This window comes from Pocillopora damicornis, chromosome 1 (assembly GCF_964200805.1).
Source record: "Pocillopora damicornis chromosome 1, jaPocDami1.2, whole genome shotgun sequence".
NCBI lineage: Eukaryota > Metazoa > Cnidaria > Anthozoa > Scleractinia > Pocilloporidae > Pocillopora > Pocillopora damicornis.
The window spans coordinates 16,703,950-16,727,801 of NC_142670.1; the positions used below are offsets into that span (position 1 = coordinate 16,703,950).

At 38.7% G+C, this 23,852-nt stretch overlaps 3 pseudogenes; 2 read left to right on the forward strand and 1 right to left on the reverse strand.

The window, feature by feature from the left end:
• The window catches only part of LOC149052354 (uncharacterized), a 219,968-nt pseudogene that overhangs the window by 139,354 nt on the left and 56,762 nt on the right, over window positions 1–23,852 (forward strand).
• Window positions 2,640–5,614, forward strand: LOC149052364 (uncharacterized; annotated as a pseudogene).
• LOC149052365 (uncharacterized) overlaps window positions 17,512–23,852 on the reverse strand; it is a 36,940-nt pseudogene continuing 30,599 nt past the window's right edge.

Consider the following 23,852-nt stretch of genomic DNA (forward strand, 5'->3'; position numbering starts at 1 on the left):
AACAATGGATCTTCAATTTGCTCCTTTGTTGAGACAAATGGGGCTGGAGGCAATGACCCAGATGTTTGATCCTCACTTTGATTTTTTGGGGCCTTTTTGCCTTCGCCATGCCTGGACGACTTTGTTGAATTTTTTCTGCCTCACAGCTGGCTTTGATTGTTAGCCATGACTCTGGAAACCTGTGCAAGGCCTTGTTACATTCTTACGGCTGAGGAATCTTCTAGGGCTTTTCCAGTAAGGCACCTGCAGAGTACAGATGCTTAAATTGCACAGCAATAGTACGCATTGCATCTACACGAAATGTTGAACAAAACAATGAAAAATCAATCACTTTGTCACCTCAATTTGGAACTTTGAATAGTGTGCAAATGTAACCTGAAAAAAAATGCTATTTTTACCTCGTTCATAGAGTCGCCGGTTAACAGAGTCAGGCCATCTTCTCAGTCGGGATGAAACGTTACCTTCATGTATTCATTGAGATCGCCTTCTACAACATCGTTGTTGATTTCGTGATCGCTTTCACAGGAATCACTGTCGATGTCAGCTCTGACTTTCTCGGACTCTGATGTCCTGTCGATTGTTACTTGCTTCGAATTCCAAATACCGAACAGCTTTTTGTGCTGCTTTATTTTGTAAGATTACAGACGCAGCAACGAGACCTCTTCGGAGTCATTTCGTAACGTCGAACACGATAACCTGTGAGGTCGCTATGTGACCGCTGACCTATGATGGCTGCGATGACCTAAGGTCACCACGTGAAAGTACACGTGATTTACGAAGAAGTGGCGGTTTTTTTCGTACCTCGAACGGAATGGTTCCATTCCAATTGCATTTCTCGTAGTGTTTGTGTAGCAGTCTCTTTTTTTCCAGATCAACGCAATGGACCGTCTGAAAAGTTTTTTCAAAGAGGTTTCCTCAAGATGAAGTTATCGATATGCATTACAACGTGAAGTGATCGCGTAAACATCGGAGCGCGCGCGCTAACTATTGATTTAGCTTGAAAATTTTTATTCTGTGATCATCTGGCGAAACATTACAAGAGTTTGTATGGAAATACTTACGACCGTTCTTAGGAATAAAAAATACAGTCAAATTCTGAATACGAAATACCTCACCTCACTTCCACAGTGCGTCGCTTAGTATCTGACGGCTTCATGTTGAAAAGAACCTGTTTTGGCGAGTTATCCATTTCTAGGTTTACTACGTACATAATAAAGGCTCTTAGATAACTGATGATGTGCCCCCTTTTATTTTGCAAACAGTGAAGAGTGTTGGTCTACAAAACTGATGAAAGGAAATGCAAACTTGCTAAAGCAGCCTCTCTTGGTCCAAATGATGATGAAGATGCAAATAGTAATGATAACCGAAAGAAGGATGGCACACTCAGGTGGCCAAAACAGAGAGACATTGACATAGTCAGCCATAGATATATCTTCACGCATGCAAGAGTGCAGAAAGTTGGTAATTGTTTTGTTGTTAGTTACCTTGAGAGTATTGATCACAAGTGTAAAACATATCAAGAAATTTACATGAATGCTGTTACATAAATAGACATTATAATAACTGAAAAGATAGAGGGGCCGCAGCCAGGATGAAACATCTTGTAAAATTTAAAAAACGATCTCTGGCTAAAACTTTTAAAAATACGAGCTTTCGGCTGTTTGCGCTACAGCCTTCAACGGGTAAAATGATAAAAAGGTAAGAAATACTAGGTGTGAAGTACAAAGTAGGAAATTAAAAATGCTAATAACTAAGAATGTTTGTTAAAAATACTAGGTGTGAAGTACAAAGTAGGAAATTAAAAATGCTAATAACTAAGAATGTTTGTTAAAAAGAATGTTGTATTGTCCGGGCAAAGGACAGGAATTGTTGTCTGCATTGGGAGTTAACTTGGAATGCCACGCTTCCAGTGTTTTTCTTGTTCTAAAACTGCCTTTGTCAATAATAGATGCATTATCAAAGTCTATTGCGTGATTATTGGCCCAGACGTGATTGGAAATTCTTGAGCCTTTTGCCGCCGTTTTCACATTTCTGAGGTGTTCTTGGTTTCCTTCGATGTTGTATCACTGTTCACCGCGATCCCTGTTGACAAAGCATGTGATTACATCAAGATCAAACTGGAACAGGATGCCTCTCTTCCATCCAGAACAAATTTGGACATCAATGACATAATATCACTCCTCCAATTTACCCTGTCCAACATCTATTTTATGTTCAATGACAGAGTCTATAAACAAGTACACGGATGCGCTATGGGCAGTCCAGTCAGCCCTGTAGTGGCCAATCTCTGTATGGAAGAGATCGAGGAAAGTGCGATTAACAGTTCATTCGTCCCTCCTAAAATCTGGAAACGTTATGTTGATGATAGCTTCTGCATTATCAAAAAAGACAATGTGCGAGCTTTCCATGACACATTAAATTCAATTGACGCCAACATCTCTTTCACCATCGAAATTGAAAGTGACAATAAGATCTCCTTTCTCGACACTTTGGTCACCCGTAGAAATGGCACCATCGCTGTAGAACTGTGCTCCCTAATCAAGGAGGACACCTATGCGACCTTGCTACTATTCCTAAAGAACAGAGCCACATCTTTCAACAACAACACCAACACCAGACACGCCAAGAAACTTGCTACTATGAAATCCAATGGTTATCAAAAGTCTGACAAGAACAACTGGGTTGTGAACCTTTCCACCAAACCACTCTTACCAGAAGAACGATCTCTCCTAGAGAAAGGTCCAAAATTCGCTCCGACGCCCACGAGCATTCCACACAAGAACATTGTGTCTGAAATCGAAGCGGCTATTCGTCACCTTCCTGGTATTTCTAAAGATGCTGTTAGAACTAGTTCTGCTGCCATCCTACATAGAGCAAGACTGCCGGCGCATAAGAATATTTCTAAGGAAGAAAGAAAAGCTTTAAACGATCTTAAGAAGGATCAATCTAGAGTCATAATGAAAGCCGATAAGGGAAACTGCTTTGTCGTCATGGACAGATCAGACTACGACAACAAAATGGAGACTTTGCTCAATGACAGATCCACCTATGAGCTAGTTTCCACATCACCTTTCCGCCGGATTGAACGCGAATTGAATGCCATGTTACTCTCCTTAAAGAGACAAAAAAAGATTGATGACCCAACCTATCGTAAACTTCACTCAACCGACGGCACACCACCAGCGATCCGCGGCTCAGTTAAACACCACAAAGAAGGGAACCCACTGAGACCCATTGTCACCTGTATTGGCTCAGCCCTCTACAACACGTCCAAGTTTCTAACGGATATTCTATCTCCAATTCAAAATCGTAACGGATACTCTGTTGCCAATTCCTTACAGTTTTCCAAAGAAATATCTGACATCAAGATCGACGAGAACGAAGTCTTGGTTTCCTTCGATGTTGTATCGCTGTTCACCGCGATCCCTGTTGACAAAGCATGTGATTACATCAAGAACAAACTGGAACAGGATGCCTCTCTTCCATCCAGAACAAATTTGGACATCAATGACATAATATCACTCCTCCAATTTACCCTGTCCAACAACTATTTTATGTTCAATGACAGAGTCTATAAACAAGTACACGGATGCGCTATGGGCAGTCCAGTCAGCCCTGTAGTGGCCAATCTCTGTATGGAAGAGATCGAGGAAAGTGCGATTAACAGTTCATTCGTCCCTCCTAAAATCTGGAAACGTTATGTTGATGATAGCTTCTGCATTATCAAAAAAGACAATGTGCGAGCTTTCCATGACACATTAAATTCAATTGACGCCAACATCTCTTTCACCATCGAAATTGAAAGTGACAATAAGATCTCCTTTCTCGACACTTTGGTCACCCGTAGAAATGGCACCATCGCTGTAGATGTTTACAGAAAACCTACGCACACGGACAGATCTCTAGACTACAATTATCACCATGATAATAAACACAAGGCCAGCACAGTAGCAACCCTTCTACACAGAGCCCTAAAGCTACCCAACTCCTCCGAAGGAAAAGAACGAGAACTAAATCGAGTTTATTCAGCACTTGAGTCTAATGGTTATCCATCGATTTTCATTAAAAACATCCAGACCAAAAAAAACCCGACGTTCAACAGTGTTGTCCCCGGAGGAACTTGTTGGCACATTTTTCAAGATGGTCGAGGCGTCCGAATCACGCAAGTCGTTCGCCTCTCTTCCATACATTAAAGGCGTAACAGAACCTCTGACTCGTGTCCTCAAAAAACACGACATCACAGTGGTGAACAAACCACTTATCACCCTCCAACAACAGTTCCCGGCCCCAAAATTTCGACCATTATTGGAATCTCAAACAAATGTTGCTTATAAAATTCCTTGTGGTGACTGTTCATGGTGTTATATTGGTGAGACTGGCAGGGCCTTCAACACAAGAAAGAAAGAACACCTCAGAAATGTGAAAACCGCGGCAAAAGGCTCAAGAATTTCCAATCACGTCTGGGCCAATAATCACGCAATAGACTTTGATAATGCATCAATTATTGACAAAGGCAGTTTTAGAACAAGAAAAACACTGGAAGCGTGGCATTCCAAGTTAACTCCCAATGCAGACAACAATTCCTGTCCTTTGCCCGGACAATACAACATTCTTTTTAACAAACATTCTTAGTTATTAGCATTTTTAATTTCCTACTTTGTACTTCACACCTAGTATTTTTAACAAACATTCTTAGTTATTAGCATTTTTAATTTCCTACTTTGTACTTCACACCTAGTATTTCTTACCTTTTTATCATTTTACCCGTTGAAGGCTGTAGCGCAAACAGCCGAAAGCTCGTATTTTTAAAAGTTTTAGCCAGAGATCGTTTTTTAAATTTTACAAAATTATAATAACTGTCCATAACATTTTAGACATGACATTAGACGAAGGAAATGATATTTGAAGTTTAGACAAAAATACATCAAACCAGTGAGTATATTTACAATAATTTTGTCCAAATATTTTTCACATCAAATTTATTTATAATATACTTTCAAAATAGTTTAAATAAACAGAAATATAGGAGCAGAATATGTCTCCACAAGGAAAATCAGTGATATCAAAATAGAGCTAAAAATCATTAACATCTTAATTTTATGCAGAAAATTTCATACCAACTTTTTTTATTTAAGAAAGTGTAAACTGAATTATCACAATTTTGGAATCCTAAAGTAATATTTATGAACAGCTGGTGAAACAAAATAAACTATCAGAGAATCCAGACTTCTGGTCATGTCTTTCATGTGTGTGTGATTGTACAACAGGACCAAGAAGTTTCACAAATAGGTTAGTTCTTCAGTGTATAATTTAAGTGATAGTGTATGTATTACAGTTATGGTATACTGCAAGCTATACACTGTAGTACAGTCTTTGGTACAAGAAAAGTGAAGAATTTTTAATTCCAAATTCATAGGGTTTCCAAAGAATTTTCATGGTGCTTGCATATTCCGAACAACCCCATGAAAACTAACTGGTAATTAACTTTCATGTGCCATGAAAAAACCATGTAGAGGCCATGAAAATTCAAGGAAAATTTTCATGGTCAATGAATTTTTTACATATTCACAGGATATTCATGGGTCATGAGTTGCTGCAACCCATTAAAAACTAGTGAACTTTGACACCATGAAATTTTGGGCTTGAAATTCATGGGTTTCTCAGTACCTTTGAAAAGGCCATGAAATGCCATTTTCACGGGTATTTCATGGCTTCTAGGTCACTTTACCCAATATTTCATGGGTCGTGAATATGGACATTTTCACAGGTTTTTCATGGGATTTTCAGGTATTTTTCATTGCACTGAGACCATGAAAATGTCATTGATTTAACCATGAAAATCCTGTGAAAAATCTGTGAATTTACAATGAATTATTTCACAAGATTTTCATGGGTTTTGAGTTCATAGTGTAAGGGTAGCTTCCTCTTTTCTAAATAAGTTAATATGGAGAGGGGTCCTTTGTTTAAACATACTTCCTCATAATTGTATCCGAGGGTGACCATCCTCCTTCTTTCATTGAGCACTGACATTGTATGTGACCGGATACCCTCTGCAATTAAACACATGATGGAAGTTTGAAACATTATAATAATAAATTTGTTAGAAGCGAAAACAACTTGTCTACATGTAGCTACAGTGTACCTTCTCCAAAGTTAACTTCTTCAATTGAGCATGAATTGGCCAGTTGCTTCACTAACTTGTCTAGTCGTTTTCTTGCCTCTGGATTGCTTTTAAATGTTGGATTACTATTACCAGGAAACTCATTTTCTGTGGCCCTACGGATACGTGTTCGTCTAATAAATAAAAGAAAAAGAAGTTAGTAGGATGTAGCTTTAAAACAGTAATAAATGCAGCAGTATTAATTCTTGAGGCAAGGAGTATTGGATGATATTTAGCAGTGTCAAAATACCCTAGAAAGAGCAAGAAGATAAATAGTCTTAAAAATACCACCACATACAAGCTTCAAGTACCATGATTTCCATGTGCAAATGACCAGATATTGAATATCTATTGGTCTGATTTGACTCAACACTAAGCAAATGCCTGTTGTTATGATCTTCACAGTCGGAGACTAGAGGCCTTGCAAAATATTTTTTCTTCACATTTCACTGAAAACATTCATTTTCTATGACAGTGATACTGTAGTTACATCATGCTTACATTGTTAGGTAAATTGACTTTGTAGCAGGATCAAGAGATCTGATATCTGGAAGGGTTAGTTTTCCTTTTTGTCTGCCATCCAGCTGTTTACCCGCCACAGAAGTACAAGCATTTACAGATCCTCTTTTAGTGACTAGCAAAAAAGAAAAAAGAAAAAAAAAAGAGAAAGGAGAGAACCATGTGAGGACATCGACAATGAATACAAGCATGGAATTCAGTTACTGGTAGAAGCCCATGCCATGAGAAAAATAAAGAAAACGTTTTAAAATTACTCTGGAATAATCACTTTCCGAGCGGGAAAAGCCACGTGACACCATGAAGCCCGCGAGAACTTCACTGACAGATGTATTGGAAACTGAAAAGAAAGCATTTCTCCCAGTTTATCCTTTGTGATCAAATGCTAAATTTTTCGCCCAGTGGGGCTAAAGAAGCTTACGGATTATAAATGTTTCACAGAAACCATTTTTCTCCCTGTGTCTGCCTCACAGTAAGCTTAATCTAAAATATTTAAGCTCAATTCTACTAACCTAGTTTCTGAACTGATGAAGAAAACTTTTCTTTCTTCCCAATCGTGTTAAGGCCAAGCCTTTCCATCGAGTTGTCGTTTAGAATGCGATGGGAGAGTAAAGTAGTTCCGGTTATTTCCTCTTCCACAAATCTCTTCGCAATGCTCTCATCGCTGAAGATGCTCATGACCTACCCCTTGAATTCCTCGCACGTCCATTCTGAAGTTTTGAATAAACACCACTGTCAATCGGGAATTACAGAAGAGAATCATTTCGCATTAATTTCGAAATTGAAAACTAAACGACAACTTACCAGAGACATTTATATCTGAAACAATAACATCATCACTTTTTCCTTCCAGCAAACTGGCGGGAAAGGGAAGCTGTTCTGGTCTAACTTTTTGTTTCTTTGCATGTGTTCGTAGGCTGTCGTTTTCACTTGATACATCATCAGTGTCTCCACTTTCAGGGCTGTCCATTTGGGATGAGAAACAATCGTCGGAAGAGGAAAGTCTTGGTGTTAGAAAAGCACGAGAACGACTCTCACAGTGTTCGCCCACCATTTCCTATAACTGAATGCTAAAAAAAGCGCGCGAGAATGTTTTTTGTAATATATTACTTCTCTTGAGTGGCTAATTTCCCCGCCTCTGTTCTTTGGACGTTTCTCATTGGTGGCGTTTAGTCACGTTTTCGGTAATTTACATCTCCGCTGATATTTTCACCGTCGGCTCAATTTCAATATGGCGGATGAGCGCGCACGATCGAGTGTTACAGGAAAAAGTTCTGTGCATAATTCGAAATGTTCCTCATGCATCATTCGAAAGGCAAGGGAAACCCTCTTTTAACTTAAGAGGCAATCAAGGAAAACTCGAGATTTGACAAATTATAGCGTTTTGCGTGGATACAACCTGGGAAATTTGTGTTTGTATCTGCGAGGATTCCCAGTCAGAGCATGTTCATTGTGCTTGCAACGATTGCAACGGCATGCCTGTCTCAAGAGCGACCGCATTCAGACATCGTAAGCGTGAACATAGCAGTTCAAGGGTAACTGGAAATTTAGGCTTGCACGAAGAGGAAATAGAAGGCTTTGAGGAGTCATCATCTAAAGAAGTTTTACAAGCTGTGGACCAAGATCAAGAGATGTTTGATTACTCAGACACATTCGTGGATAGTCTCGATTCTGGTACTCCTGAAGAAAACGAATGGAATGAATTACACGTTCATGCAGGTGATGTAGACCCAACCAGAACAATAACTGAGCAAATACTAGATGTAATTCTTGATGCTCTACAATTGCAGCTTGAACTAAAATTGTCAAACATTGGATTTGATCATATCTTGGACTGGGGAAAGAAACTATTCATGATGGGATTTAGTGAGCAGTATCAACATTTGTGGCCAAAATATTGGAAAGATGCAGAGGTACTTTTGCATTCTGTCAGCTACAGGGATGCTAAAAAGTACATAATTTGCCTTGATGAGAGCCACAGATGTCACTTTGGTTTAATGTCATCAGAAGATGATTTATGTCCTCACTGTAACAAAAAGGGAACTATTCCTTACTACTATCTTGGCTTAGGTCCTAAGATTAACCTCTGGGCAAGTGATCCTATGTTTCGCAAAAATATGCTGTCACACTGGTTTGAAAAGGATCATTGGCTTGGACAAGAAAATCAAGATGGTTGGGGTTTCACATGCAAAAGTGAGATATGGGATGGAAGACGTTTCTCAGAGCTTCAGTGGTTTTGGAATCCTGAGGAAGAGTGGCAATTACCTGCCAAATGTGATAATTGTGGTGGGGATGTCTCAGTCCAAGATATCAGTTCTTCTCCTGATGGAAATGATGGACAAAATCTGGTAACCTGTTTATCCTGTGCAGTCATTTCCCCCCCTGTTATCCAGAAAGCAACTGGAGATCCAAGAAACTTAACGTACATTATTCATTGGGATGGATTTCAGCCATTTGATGGTAAATACAATCATGGCTCTGGAGCTATTGAAGTTCAGATACCTAATATGTCCAAGGGAGACAGACAAAAACAATCTGAGATATTTGTTGTCGGTTTTGTGCCTGCGTATTTGCTGCCAGAAAGAAGGCAGATATCTCTGGATCCATTTCTGTCACCTCTTCTTGATGAAATTGAAGATGGATTTATCAATGGCATCGCAGTTGATAATTATAGCTTTACATTGCCTAACTTCCCTTCTGGGCCTGCAAAATTAAGGTATCTTATTTTGTGTGTTACTGGGGACCATGTTGCTATTTGTGAGGTTTGTAAGGGAATTTTCTGTGGAAAAAACCCTTGTTGACGCTGCAAATGTGGAAGTATCTTGGACCCTGGTAGTAATCACTATTACTATGGAAATTACCGAAAATTGACAAGGTATCCATGGCCAAAAAGAAAAATTCACGATGAACTTGAAACATTGCAATTAATTGAACAGGAAGAAAGAAGAACTGTAGCTCAGGAAATGACAAAAGAATCAGGATTTACTGGTTTGTCTGTGCTTCATCGTCTCCATGCATTATATGGTTTTGATTACCGCAAACACTGTGTTTTTGATGTTATGCACACGGTTGCTCTTGGAGTTGTAAGAAATAAACTTAATTTCCTTCTATCTAATCAACTTTTGGATCAGAAAATACTTCAAGAAAGACTATTTAAAGTGCCCTGGACTGCAGAATTTCTTTCTTCTTGATATCTGAGCAGGCTTTCAAGAATAGGGTACTGGAAAGCTGAAGACTTTTAAAAGTTTGCTTTCCCCATCTCGGAAGTAGTTTTGGGAGGCCTTGTTTCGGAAGAACATTTTGAAACCTGGGAGTGTTTAGCAAGAATTGTTGAGTATCTATATTGTCAGGGAAGAAATGGGCGGACCATTGACTCCACAGCAATTTTTCACGAGACTGTTTAAAGATATAATATTCTATTTGAAGAAAGCCAGGGATTAACTTACTGTCATGCTGTCAATCATAACCTGACACACATTAAAGAGGATGTGATAAACTTTGGTCCTCCAAATAACTTTTGGTGCTACAACTTTGAGCGTGCAGTTGGTCGCTATATTGCAATATCAACCAACTTCAAAAATATTGAAATAACTTTTGCGAGGGCAGAGTTGCGCAGAGAAGTTCTTAAGGTGCGTTCTTCCTTGGAAGCGCAAGGAAACTCTTCTGCAGAAACTGTTTCTTATCCAAAGGAGGCACACTATGGATCTCTAGCTGAATTGGAAAATGCCAAACAGCATTTCATTGATGAAGCAAATCACCTGGCCAAAATTAACGGTATACTAGTTGGAGCATCAAAACCTGTGCATTTGTTTGAAGAAGTGCAAAGGAATTCCATCCTTACTCAATTTGGCCAGGATCAAGGTATAACAGGTGAAAGCCTTGGTGATGTGGCACAAGAATGTCGTAGTATCTATTTCACCAGTGTTAATGGCAACAAAGGAATGCTTTATAGAGTAGGTGAAAACATAATCGTTTCTGCTGAAGATGGCAATGAATGTGTTTTAACTATTACTCAGCTGCTAAGGACAAACGTAAGCCACGAATATCATTTATTTGTTGTTGGAGATTGCTTCCAGGCAGTGATCTATAACTCTGAAAAGCAACTCCACCAATGGAGCAAGGGAGCCTTAGTAAGGTCAATCAATCAATCATCAAGTACTGAAAAGATTGTCCATTCTTCTAAAATCCAGCGGAAGGTTATGCTTTTTCCAGATCCAGAAAATCTTAATGATCCAAGCATTTACATTTGTATCGACTTTCAGAGACAGTGCTTTCCACTCTCCAGTGTTATTGTTCCCTGTTATCCTGAAGTGGGTGATATGTTACTCACAAAGGGTGATGACCCAGACCCGTGGAGAGCAGTAGTGTTAGCAGTTCAGGAAAGGACTCAAACTGTCCAGGTGCAGTTTTATATACCCCATCCTCGTTGGGGTAGGCAATCAGGTCTCTGGGTTCGTGAAGGTACACGCCCTCAGCAAGTACACTTCAAAAGTATACTTAGCAGATCTGCAGAAAATTGGCAGAGTAATGGACGAATGTTTAAAGAACTCTAAGGGACATTGCGGCTCTTTCCTTGAAAGGATTCATGTTCAGGCAATCAGTCATCATCTTTGTACAGGTATTAACTTTTAATAACTGATGATAAGAATGCAGATCTGGGTACATACGTTTTACAGTTTAAACAGCAAAAAATGTATTGGCAAATGACTTGACCATGATTTTGATATGCCCAGGACATTCTTCAATAATTCAAAGTCAACATATCATTTTTCAGGGTTTTAAATTTCAAACAATGTTATAATTTGGAACTCTCTTGATTTTTATGTCATAGTCAAGTCAAGTCAAGTCAAGTTCCAAACACGCAAACACATTGTAGTTGCCATGCATTTCAGTACACGTACTGATGCAATTCCCAGCTGTTGGACATAATCCTCTTAGAGGAAAGTATAGAAATTGTGCATTTTAACATTGAATGATACTGAACTCACTGGGAGTATCCCTAGTATTGTGCTCAGGCGCTTTGGATGTCCCCTTCTCCACTATTGCTTTTTATTGTTGGAGTAAAGTGTAATAAAATAGAAGCAGTCCAACAACCTATAATAACATTTGGGGAAGTTGTCTCGAAACCTAATGCTTCACCCATATTTTTTTCAAAACAATATCATTTTAACAAAGTTGCTTTTTTACAAGTTTGAGAAATTGTCAGTTTTGGAATTTTGAAATAAACTCTTCCTTTTTTACCTTTTGCAAAGTTCCCAATTTGAAATTGATCTTTTGGACAGAAGTTTCCACCAATTTACCAAAGTCTGCAACACTATTCCCAATGTTGGGTTTTAACAATGGGAAATTTATTGAAATTCTTGTGTAATACCCAGGATTGGGGTTTCAGTTTGGGAAATGGTCTTAAAAGTGCCACTAAATTCCCAAGATTGGTACACTGCTTTTCATGTAATAACCAATATTGGGTTTTACATTGGGAGTTTCTTTATTATTCCCAATTTTGGGAATTTGTACTTTTTCCTGTAACAAAATCCTAACTAATTCCCAATCTTGGCATATACTTTCCCACGTAATACCCAATGCTGGGTTTTTACTTTGGGAATTTCATGCAAATTCCCATGTAATACCCGTTATTGGGATTTAACTTTGGGAATTTCTTAGAAATTCCCAATTTGGGAATCAGATATTTTTTCCTGTGTCAATTTACGTGGTTTAAGATGGTTTGTCTGTTTTTAGGTGGTTTCAAGTAGTTTACAATGCTTTTAGGTGGTTTAAGATCGTTTTTGTGGTTTCTCGTCGTTCCATGTTATTTTTATTTAGATGGAGAGAAAGTACAACACATGCTTCATTTAATTTCTTTCGACATCAAACGGCTTTCACATCATTTGTGAAAGGCTATAGCTATGGACAACGCAGAATTAGGACTAAACTGGCCGGCGAAAACCTTACACTGTAACTTCATATAAAGCCTGTCTGTAATAAAATTAGAAAAATGCTCGAAAGATGTCCTTAGATCGCAATTAAATCAACGTGGTTTGTAACAGAATAGGTCAAAAGATCAGAAAAATTAAATTACACTAACTTCAAATGGCCTAAAACTCTTAACATACATACATGAAATTTAGTACAGGAAATTAGTTATCCTGGTGCCTGGGATAAAATGAGTGTTAATCAAGGCCGTGAGAGCTTAAACTACCTTCACTTGGTCTTCCGAAATGCCGACTCTTGTGGCACATGCACGAATTTTGTCGCACGTCGCTTTCTTGGTGGAAGTCATTCCCTCGTTGAAAAACGTGGTCAGCACTTCCTTTTGTTCTCCTGAATAAACTAATCGGGACTGCCTTTCCATTGTAAAGTAAAAAGGTCAGACGTGCAATAACCTAATGATCCACGTTGTGCAGGGATACAAAGACCAAGCAATGGGGTCAGCGAAGCGTGCTGAGCAGGGCACTAATATTTAATCCCATACGTCACAGGTTCACGATAGGTAAATAGGCCCTACTTTGACCGCTTGTATGCGTTAATGTAATACTAATTAAATCCGCATGTAAGCGGTTAATTATGAGCGAATCGGGTGCTTTAAGAGCGCGATATATCCTGAGCACTAAGTGGTTGGCTCAACTTGGTTACAAAGCGGAAATGAATTGGGCTAAAACCGGAAGTTGAGAATCACTTATCTTTGTGATACGTTCTAGCAGACAAACAAACAAACAGACCGTACAGCTTTCTGAAAAACGTTTACGAAATTCTGCGAAACCCAAAATATAGGAAACTCATTAGTTGTTTTAAGTTTTGTAAGTTGTCAATTAGTTGCGAAATTTATTCTCCTCAGAGCAGGATTTCGCCTGTCCTGAGGTAAAACCGAGAGAAAACTGAAACAAGGTTGTGACAGCTGAAAAAATTTTTCTAGTGGCATGGTCGATCGAATAAATGCCATAATTACAGCAAACCTTGTTTGAAATGCTTGTGTGGCACAAAACTTTTTAACCTGACTTTGTTTACCCGGATATTGAATTTATGAACGACTCGTGACAATATCGCGACATTTATATCTGTTGTCATTAAGCCTGTCTCATTATTGGCCATCTGGCGCAAACAGCGCCCTCTTTTCTTCTATTTCTGGTCATCAGATGCTCACTGGCTAACCATTCCAAGATATCCGGAAGCGATAGGTAATAGTTTCTGTCCCAAAAGCTGACCATTTTTGAAGAGCTGAGTCATCATTCTTTCCTTTAAAATATTTGTAAAAATTACCTGTAAAGTGAGGGAAACCTCAAAATAAATATTAGTTTGGTGAGATAGAATAATTGAAACGATTAAAATTTTACCCTAAACGGATTGAAGTCGGCAGAGATTAAGAAGATTGACTCGAACTACAAATGGAAGACGATTATAAAAAAGTCATTGACAAAATTATTCACAACGGGTTTACCTCAAAGTGCATGGCGGCGAAAAATGAATACTCGCGAATTCATTATAACGCAACTTCCTTACTGATTGTGATGTTAAGTGCTCACGAAATTAAGGTCTATCCCCTTAACGGCTAGTGGACCAAGGATACATACAAAACTAGCACTGCCCGTGTTTCACCCTGTTTGGGGCGATCTTCTTAAGCTGTCTTTCAGCTGTAGCCTGCGCATGCCTCGCTCTCCTCGTCGACAAGGGAACTCAGCCGTTAAGTCCCCCTGTGTAGTGCAATTAGTAAACATTTTAACAGTTCATGACGCAATTATAGGTCAGGTAATTTGTAATTTTTTGTGTATAAATTTAGTCCCATGGATCAACATTTATGTCCTCTCTTTAGAAGCAGCCTCGCCGTTTTTAAATGCTTCAAAAAAAATTGCGTTATTTTGAGTTTATTCATAGGTTTTTTTTCTCCTTTTGAATTTTTTCTACTCATATTTCGTGCCGTAGACGTGTGGAGATTTTACATAAATGATGAGCGCAAATACGCGTGGCTTCGAGTTTAATTATAAAGCTTTAAGATTGTCATCCCAACTGTATCAACTACAAATTGCGCGAATAGGCTAAAGGGTTATTAACCGGCCTAATTTGTGGCTTAAGCGACTGTTTCAACTCCAAACTGTCCGACTTTACCCGTTCGATCAAAAACACTTGTAATCTGACAGGCCAATTGGGACAGTTAGGCTGCCAATGAAAATTAAAATTTACTGCGATGATCACATTTCCACTTTCATCTACAACCGCAGTACAAATATGAATTATTTCATATAAACTCCACATCATTTCACTGCACGGGAAGATATGAACTCAATAAATTGACCTCGCTCCCAATGTGTGGCTTCATAGCTCAGTTGGTAGAGCATCGCACCGGTATCGCGGAGGTCACGGGTTCGAATCCCGTTGAAGCCCTGATTTTTTTTTTCAGGCTTCTTCTTTCCAATTGCTTAAATTGGAAAATTTACTGCGATGATCACATTTCCACTTTCATCTACAACCGCAGTACAAATATGAATTATTTCATATAAACTCCACAATGAAAATTAAGCACTTTACACCATCAACTACCTAGTGAATGCTAACCGATCAAAGCGAAGAAACGCTCTTTCGTGAGCAGGTGGAGAGGTCCACATTGAAACAAACATGGCCATGGGTGGAATTAACTGGTCCGATAACCGTTATTCAGTGTCTATAAAAATGGTAAGTGCTCCTACAAGAAATTTTTTATAACTGAGTTTCTTGAATTTTGTTAATGACCCAATGAATTGGTAATCAGACTTCGCGTCGCACAATTTGGGTGTAAAAGTCCTCGTAATTTCAAATTAGCCTCGCGATACGTGCTCCTCTCAGTTCTATTACCATTACTTATTATTATAATCCACTTACCATCTATACTAAGTTTATTACAATGTGCGAGAACTCTTATTTTAAAAGGCATCAGCTTTTACATTACAAAGTGCGACCAGTACTATTACAAAATGCGTCAGCCTTTTTTGTCACAGAGTGCTATGAGTATTAGTATGAAATGCAACGAAAGTCAAGTTTTATTACAAATTGCGTTAGCTTTTTTATTAAAAAGTGCGACGTCAAGTGTTACTTCAAGTGCGCCTGATATCTTAGTGCAACGATCGTACAAAGTACGAAGGAACGAACCAAAGGCTTTGGACATTCCTCACTGCATTCACATTTTTTTCCCTCTATATTCAGTTTCTATATTTAATCAGGTAGGTATACCACCTGGAGTATTTTGTTAGAGCATTCTCTTTAACTTTTAAGTGCGTTTAAACTGTTTCAAATATCATCTGTTGTCTATTTTGGATTGGAGACATACACGTTGCCTTTAATTCGTATCATCTTCAGTGGCACTCATCTTCCTCGTTTATTAACACTCATAAAAAAAAGAAGAAGAAGAAGGGAAATACATTAACCCAGATTGTTATATCCACCCACGATATTATCTTATGAAATGTGGTATACTTGTGAGAGCGTGGTACAGTGTTAAAGTAAACAATCCAGATAATACTTTAAGACTTTCCCAATAAAAATAATACATTCATTGTCTCTTGCCAGTCACTATTTTTTTTTCCTTTATACTTATATTTGGCATATAGTTTTCATCTCATGCAATTAAGTTTTACTTCTTAGAAGCTTTAGAAAGAGATGCAGTCTTGTGATTTTTAAATTCGTCTGTTTGTTGAACGTGGATTTTTTATCACACAAGAATAGGCTCCGCGATATAGCTAATTAGGCTGCAAAACGGTCACTTATCACAATTGTCTCACTCAGTATTCCTTTTTTTGAGTTTTTTTGGCTCCCCATATCTTACAGAAGAATCCATCTGCCGAGGTTGCATTTATTGACAAAGAATCGAACTAAAAATGTTAGCTTCCCAATTATTGCGCTGCTATTTCGGCAAAGAGAACGCCTTCTTAGCAGATAGGGTAGGAACTATTTCTGCGGTAATGTCCTGCGCTTCAAAGTTATGAATAACGGCATTTCCGACACAAACTGAATCTAGTAATCATATTATATCACTGTTTGGAGCGGAGGTCGCCATTTTCCATGTGTTTGTTTTGAGTCTTCATTAAAATGGTGGGAAAATGGGAAAGTGGGAATTGGCTCATATTTGGAAGATCAGCGGGAGACGGGTTCAAGCTGCCGTCGATTGCATCCCTACCATTTGAGACGGTCCTCGCGCATACTGATGGTGGTCGAGAATGGTGTTTGCAGCCAACAAACAACAACTCTTTAAGAATCTTGGATCGCAAATTATTTTTGGGTTTTCATGATAAATTATATGTGGAAACAGCGATCTGATCAGTATTTATATTTGTTTTTCCGATTTATAACAGTTTTCCAATAATGATTTATTAAAAACAATTACTATTCAAAATATGTTCTAGGATTTCAATGTCCCTTATCAGATTTCAAGAAAGTAAGCAAGATTTGAATGGTACATCTTTTCTCAACAAGAGGAAGACTGTTATAAGTTAGAATCGATAACAAATCGATACTAGCGCTATCGTTTGAGGTTTTGCGGTAGCGATTTCCAACTAATTATCACAAACGATCGGTGGTGTCAGAGGAAATACAAATACACGCTTATCAAAAATTAACTCGTAGAAGTAAGACAAAACTAGCCTGAGATACGTGTTACTGACCCTAAGATACGATAGAAAAACGGAGGTACAAGCTAACATTAGTGGGCCCTTATGGATTGTGCCAGTAAAAGTAGCATATTATGCTACTATCATTGCCAAATTATGCTCAAAATTATGGTGGTTTTTGGAAAATTACCGGTAGGCTACCTTTTACCTCTTCGTAAAACTTTAACTGGTCAAACTTTAAGGTTTAAGTATGGAAGGAAATCCCTCTCACCCGTTCGATTCTGCGACAATTAGGTTTGCTTCTTTCCCCAAAGTCGTGCTATTTTTTGCTGATCGAATATCTGAGGATGAGTACATAAGTCAATATTTTTTCTTAATTAAATGGAGTACTGAAGATAATTCAAAATGGCGTGTATCGTCATGCCTTAACACTTCTTTAAAAGAAAATTTGCTTAAATTATATTTTTATCATACTCTGTAGTTATTAAGCTTTCTTTTGAGGTATAGTTTGCTATGATTTTAATGAAATTAGCGAGCGTACGAATTTTTTCCCGAAGGACAGCCACGAAGGTGTAAACCAAAACTGCCCACACAATCCGAGAAGACAAATCTATCGGTGCAAATCAACAATGTCAAAGTCTATGCGCTTAGTCGGTGGATAGGGATGACCGCGGGCTCATTTGCGAACACCGACGGCTAATCGGAGAAAATATCAAATGTCCCCTCATAGTTTTGATTCTCACAAATACATTTTAAAACAAGTTAAGAACTACAAGATCTGTTATCTGTAACTGAAATCATCCCGCCGTACATTTGATCAACTTCATGAACCAATGAAAGCGCGTGTGTATTTTATCTAATAACAAACATAGAGATAATTGTATATATTATTAAATGTCTAGATGACGTGTGGTTAGATAGACAGATAGCAAGAAAGATAGACATAAAGGAATTTTTCTAGTTCTACCTTCTCTATTGCAATAACGCCATCCATTCCCCTGATATCCAGACAAACAAATGCAGACATATGAGCCAATTGTGTTAACACACCGAGCGTTTGAATGGCATGAATATGATCCCGTTTCACACGCGTTCACATCTGTAAAAGGATCAGTACATGCCCGACTTAATCACTCGCAAAAACAATCTTGCTAGAGAAATTAGTGTCTTTCTTATCGTGAGTGTGTGTTTGTGCGCTTTTCTTACAGCAGTGAACAGAAGCAGCGCTAAGTTATTGTGTTAGCTTGGCTAACATTCCACCTGAATTTCTATCGAGGTGTCAGGAGTTTTTCCTTATAGGCATCGCTTAGTTGCCAAGGGCAGAACAGCAGCAGTTTTTGTTCCATGTGGAAAGAGGGTAATGGAATAGTATTTGGTAGAGTTAATATTTCAGTAGGTGAAGCTTAGGGTCTATAAGCAATTAATTTTTGCAGCTAAACCGGCACAGAAAAATCAATGAAGTCCACTTGAAGGAAGTCGTCCTTGTGGACAGGTAGCTGGTGAATACAGGAATTGAAGAGCGTGTTGAAATGTGGTCTTACAGTAAATGGGAACATTGAATTCAGCGAATAGTGATAGGAGTTAAACATTTTCGACACTCGTTTATGTCTGTTCAAAACAAAATCGATGTTATATAGTATCTAGCTACATTGAATTAAAAAATCCCGTTTCCCCTTTCTCTCTCTTTGTCCATCGCGTTCTTTCCTATTTCACTCGGAAATGCTGTTTTCTTTTGTGTTGTTGTCGTCTTTTTATTTTAAGGAAAAGAAAAGAAAGTTTACCTCGTGTTTTATATGGCATGGTTGGATTTCCCGTAAATAAAAACAGGACGAGTACCTTCATTTTCAAATGAACTATGTCTTTGTTTGTTTCTTTTCTTTATTTTTAGCTGTCAGTACCTTTTTTTTGCTGTTTTGTTGTTATCTTGTTTGCCTGTTTCTTTTTTTGGTAATGATTTGTGTTGGTTTTGTTGTTGTTGATGTTTTTCCTTTTTTGTCTCCTCCCACTCGAGCACCCCCGATTTGGAGATGACTGGGAAGGAGTCAGATGCTTTCATTTCATTGCTTATATAAGAAATGCCACCCCATCAGTTTGAACGTGGTTTTGCCCAAAGTAGTCGCTCAGCATAACCGGGCTCTCTGATCAGGTTTTAGAAGTTATCATTAAAAGAGGGGCATCTATTGATAAAAGGCTCTCTCAGCTCATTGTTTCTTGTCTGTGACGACGGCTATAGAATAGAGTAGAGTGATACTTTTTGGCATGATTTATTTCAAAATTACCTGCACATGTGGCACGACCATCTCCCAAATATCCGGATAAACATCTACATTCGTAGGAGCCTTGTATGTTCACGCACTGAGCTTGTGCATGACAGGAATGAAATCCTGACTGGCACTCGTCCACGTCTGTAAAACGAAGATTATAGCAAATCAGATGTCAAGTTTTAGTCATATTTTAAAAGGATAAAGTGTCAAATGCCAAGCACTATTTAACCAACCTTTCACTAGGGAATGTACACCTCTCTTATACTGACTGTAGTGTAAGTTACGACTGACCTTATTCTGTATATCTGAGCTAACACTTACAGAATTCAGCCGCAGCGTGTTGTAGATTGTTAAGTCGTTGTTAGGACTCGTTTTGTTTTCCTCCTACCTGCACAGGCAAAAATGCCATCCCCTGCATAATCAGGTAAGCATCTACATTCGTACGATCCTTGAGTATTCAAACACTGGGTGTGTGCATGGCAAAAAACAAACCGGACTGACACTCGTCTACCTCTGTTTGAAACAATTTAGATAAGTTACAGAAACACAGCGACAAGCGAAGCAAAATACACTTCAACTGATATAGAGAATAATACATGGGCGTGCGTAGATATGGAATTTCTCTTTGAGTGTTCAACTCGATAGCTCACGTGACTCATGAGTGAGTACTGTAGTTCAACAGGAGAAGAGAAATGTCATCCCCGCAAGCAACCATGTATTATTTTGTTTATCATATTAACACAATAGCTCTTTCTTGACAAGAAAAGTCAACTTTATTAATGAATGAAAATAAAAGAATCGCCAGTCCCTGAATAAAAATCGTAAAGAGCGTTGGCGCTAAAGCTTTAGATGAAAAATGTGTTGAAACGATAAAAAACCAAATGATGGGCGTAGTTTTCAATACACAAAATTCTCAGTTGGTAATTTGGTCCTTACTGACAGAGAAATCCTTCAGGCACGGCCAAATCGGCCTGTGGCAAATCTTTCATTTTCGATTTTCGTCCTTAGCCACGAGAAATGCTATTTCCAAAGCGACTGAATACGTAACTTTCGGTTTTTATTTCCATGTTTTGGTTATTTCCCCTTTTAGAAAAGTTTGAACGTCACTCTCTGTAAGCGATACCGATTTTTCGGTGTTTTAGCAGCCATAATCTGAAAAAATTCCGACTATGCAAACGACCTTAGATTGAGAACAGTGAAGGCTTCGTCGTTCATTCTTATATCTGGGCGAGTGGCGCGAAGGGGAGTGACGTGTCATCAGCTGCTTGGCGATATCAAACACACGTAAAAAAGTGTTGTGTTGTCACGGCTTTTCTCAACGCTGGAAATCCTCGTATAACATAGTAGTTTGTATGATAAATAAAATTTATTAATTTCATTCCAACCGCCACATCAACAACTCGAGTTGAAAACTAGTCAAAGCCCTTAGTTTTTCTTTATCTTACCATTCCGGAGGGATGGAAAACTTAGACTCATTTCCCATAACACTTCCCTACTTAGCACCCCAAAAAAGTGGTAGTGAAGTACGCGAAGTCTAGTGTTTTAACGACTGATACAGAAAAGAGCACAAACCTAGAAAGTCTCCCTCTTCGAAGGTATATCCAGTGGGGCATACACAAGTAAAGGAACCATAGCTGTTCACGCAAGTCGCACCTGCTGGACAGGAGTCAGCGAAATATTGGCACTCATTGTAATCTGGAATGAAAAGAGATAATAATAACAGCAATGATCATAATAATGGTAACTCCAGTTTAAGTAACCTCATGTTTACGAGGAGGCAAGATACTAATCAAAAGCAATGCATCTATGTACAACAACTAGATATGAATATGAAAGCGATCCTCGGAGTTATGAACACTACTTAGGTAGCAGTAGTAGTAGTAGTGATAATAAGGTCTGAAAAGAAAAATTCAGGCCTGTATGGGATTTGAACCCATGACCTCTCCGATACCGGTGCAGCACTCTACAGCCCGCACAGACCTGAATTTTTTTTCAGGCCTTATTTCTACTACTACTTAAGTTCTGTTCATAACTGTGAGGGTCGCCTCCATATTCGCTTCTTCAGCCGCAGTTCACATATATGATTTTCAATAAGTATACATGTTTTACATATTTTGGACGAAAAGTAATTCTGATCAATCTATTAAAAAATATACCGTGTTTGCACAATATGACTTTCCTTCGAGCAAAAAAAGGTAACATTAGATCTCTTTGTAACCCCGTTTATACCGGTTTTCTTGTTTACGAGGGATTGAGGGCTAAGACTCAAGCACCCACCGGGATATAGCGAGGGGCTTTTGGTCCAGTTAACACCAACCTTTCTTCCAAGTGAATCTGTGGCAGTCGGTACAATTTACGTCATTCCAAGTAAACTCGTTAAGGAAACCAAGAGTGTGAACACAGTCTTGGTTGTGCAAATTGTTTGGTTGTCCTTCTGCCCAGTAATGGAAGGCTAAAGGGGTCTCATCGCTCCAAACGAACGAATCTTCGGTGGAATTATCAGACAGACCCAGCCACGATTGAGTACTACCATGTAGACTTTGAACAAATACATTTTCTTCTTGGCTGTGTATGCTGGGAAGATTTGCGTCCAGGGAAGCACATGTCTCCTGACTGCTTTCCCACGAGTCACAAGACGAGACTTTTCTATAGCAATACCCATTGTAATACGTCCAATCGTCCTGACATATGTCTTCTAAAATGAAGTGAGTAAAATTAGATGAATACTATGACTGTGCTGATTTACTTGAAGGCTGCCTCTGTTTTTCTTTCATATATCCACACGCATTAAAAATTTGGTTTAAAAGACATAGTTTGATGCTACTCTGGTTTACAGATTTAATGAATGTAACGGAAGAAGTTACAATTCATAGACCCAACGTTTCGACACTCCTGTCTAGTACCTTCATCAGGGGTGATCTAAACGCTGCAACAAGAGGTCCCTTTATATGATTACTAATTTGCGGCCTTTTTTTCTGACGAGGTGTAAATAGGCGTCAGGAAGCAAACCGCCATCGTCACGATTTAAAGGAGCGTGGGTGGAGTTAATATGCCAAGCCTTTAAACAAAGGCGCTGGTGGTAACGCCGATTAGTGGTGATAATTTTAGAATTATCCCACCCAATTGAATGGTTAGTTAGGCATGTATGCTCCAATAAAGCTGAATTTTCCTTTTTGCAAAGGAAAACCGCTTTTTGGTGCTCTTTTAATCGTGTACAAAATTGACGTGTGGTCTGTCCGATGTATTCGTTGTCACAGTCATTGCAAGGAATAGAATAAATGGCGTCGGTTCGTTGCTCTTTCGTGACAGGATCCTTAGGTTTGGCGAAAATATGCCCCAAAGTCTGAAAAGGTTTTTGAGCAACTTTAACGCCTTTGTTTGGAGGCTTGGCATATAAACTCTGCCCACGCTCTTTTAAATCGTGACGATGGTGGTTTGCTTCCTGACGTTGGGTCTATGAATTGTAACTTCTTCGGTTACATTCATTAAATCTGTAAAGCAGAGTAGCATCAAACTATGTCTAATTTTCCACCTGGTTGCCGTGTGAACTTCAATATATTTTGGTTTAAAAGACTTTGCCAATAAAATGAATTACATGTTCATGTTTTAAGGAGTGCAGCTATCGTCGAAAGACTTTTACAAGCCACTGACTTGAAACTAGATGCTGAGCTCCTACGCGGAAATCGCGTTAGCGGAGGCACAACAGCTAACTATTTCTTTTAGACGAATTAAACTATTTAAACAGGAGAAAACACTAGTTAAGAGATGGATATACCTTTAAATTGCTTACATAGGAACAATCCGTTCGTTGGTGACGCGGTGGAAATCAGTTGCAGATTTGTTATCTGCGTGCTCGCTATATCATCGCCTTAATTAAACATCCCTGCTCCCTGATAAACTTAAATGAAAGCCAGAAAGGGCGACTAGGTCGAGGTCAGCTTTCAGGTTGGAGCTTATCTGTGAAAGTTACACAAGCTTAACAAGGATGGAATCATTTTTATCGCTTTTCAAAGAAGAAATATCATATGAAAAGCACAAAATAAAGGACAACCTCATAATTAAATGAATAAAGGGGTTAAGTATCTAAAGAAACTGGTGCTGCGTCGGTGGGAGAGTAGAGCAGGTAACTTAATGTTAACTACTGAGTTAAAAACGTGCATTGACCATCGTAAAGGGTAAAAAAAAATCTGACGTTTGGAGCGTTAGCCCTACGTCAGAGCGATTGATTTCGATCGCTCTGACGAAGGGCTAACCCTCCAAACGTCAGCTTTTTTCGTCCTTTACGGAACTCAGTTGTTAACACTTTTAAAATTACTCGTAGTTAAACATGCACTAACTGAAGTC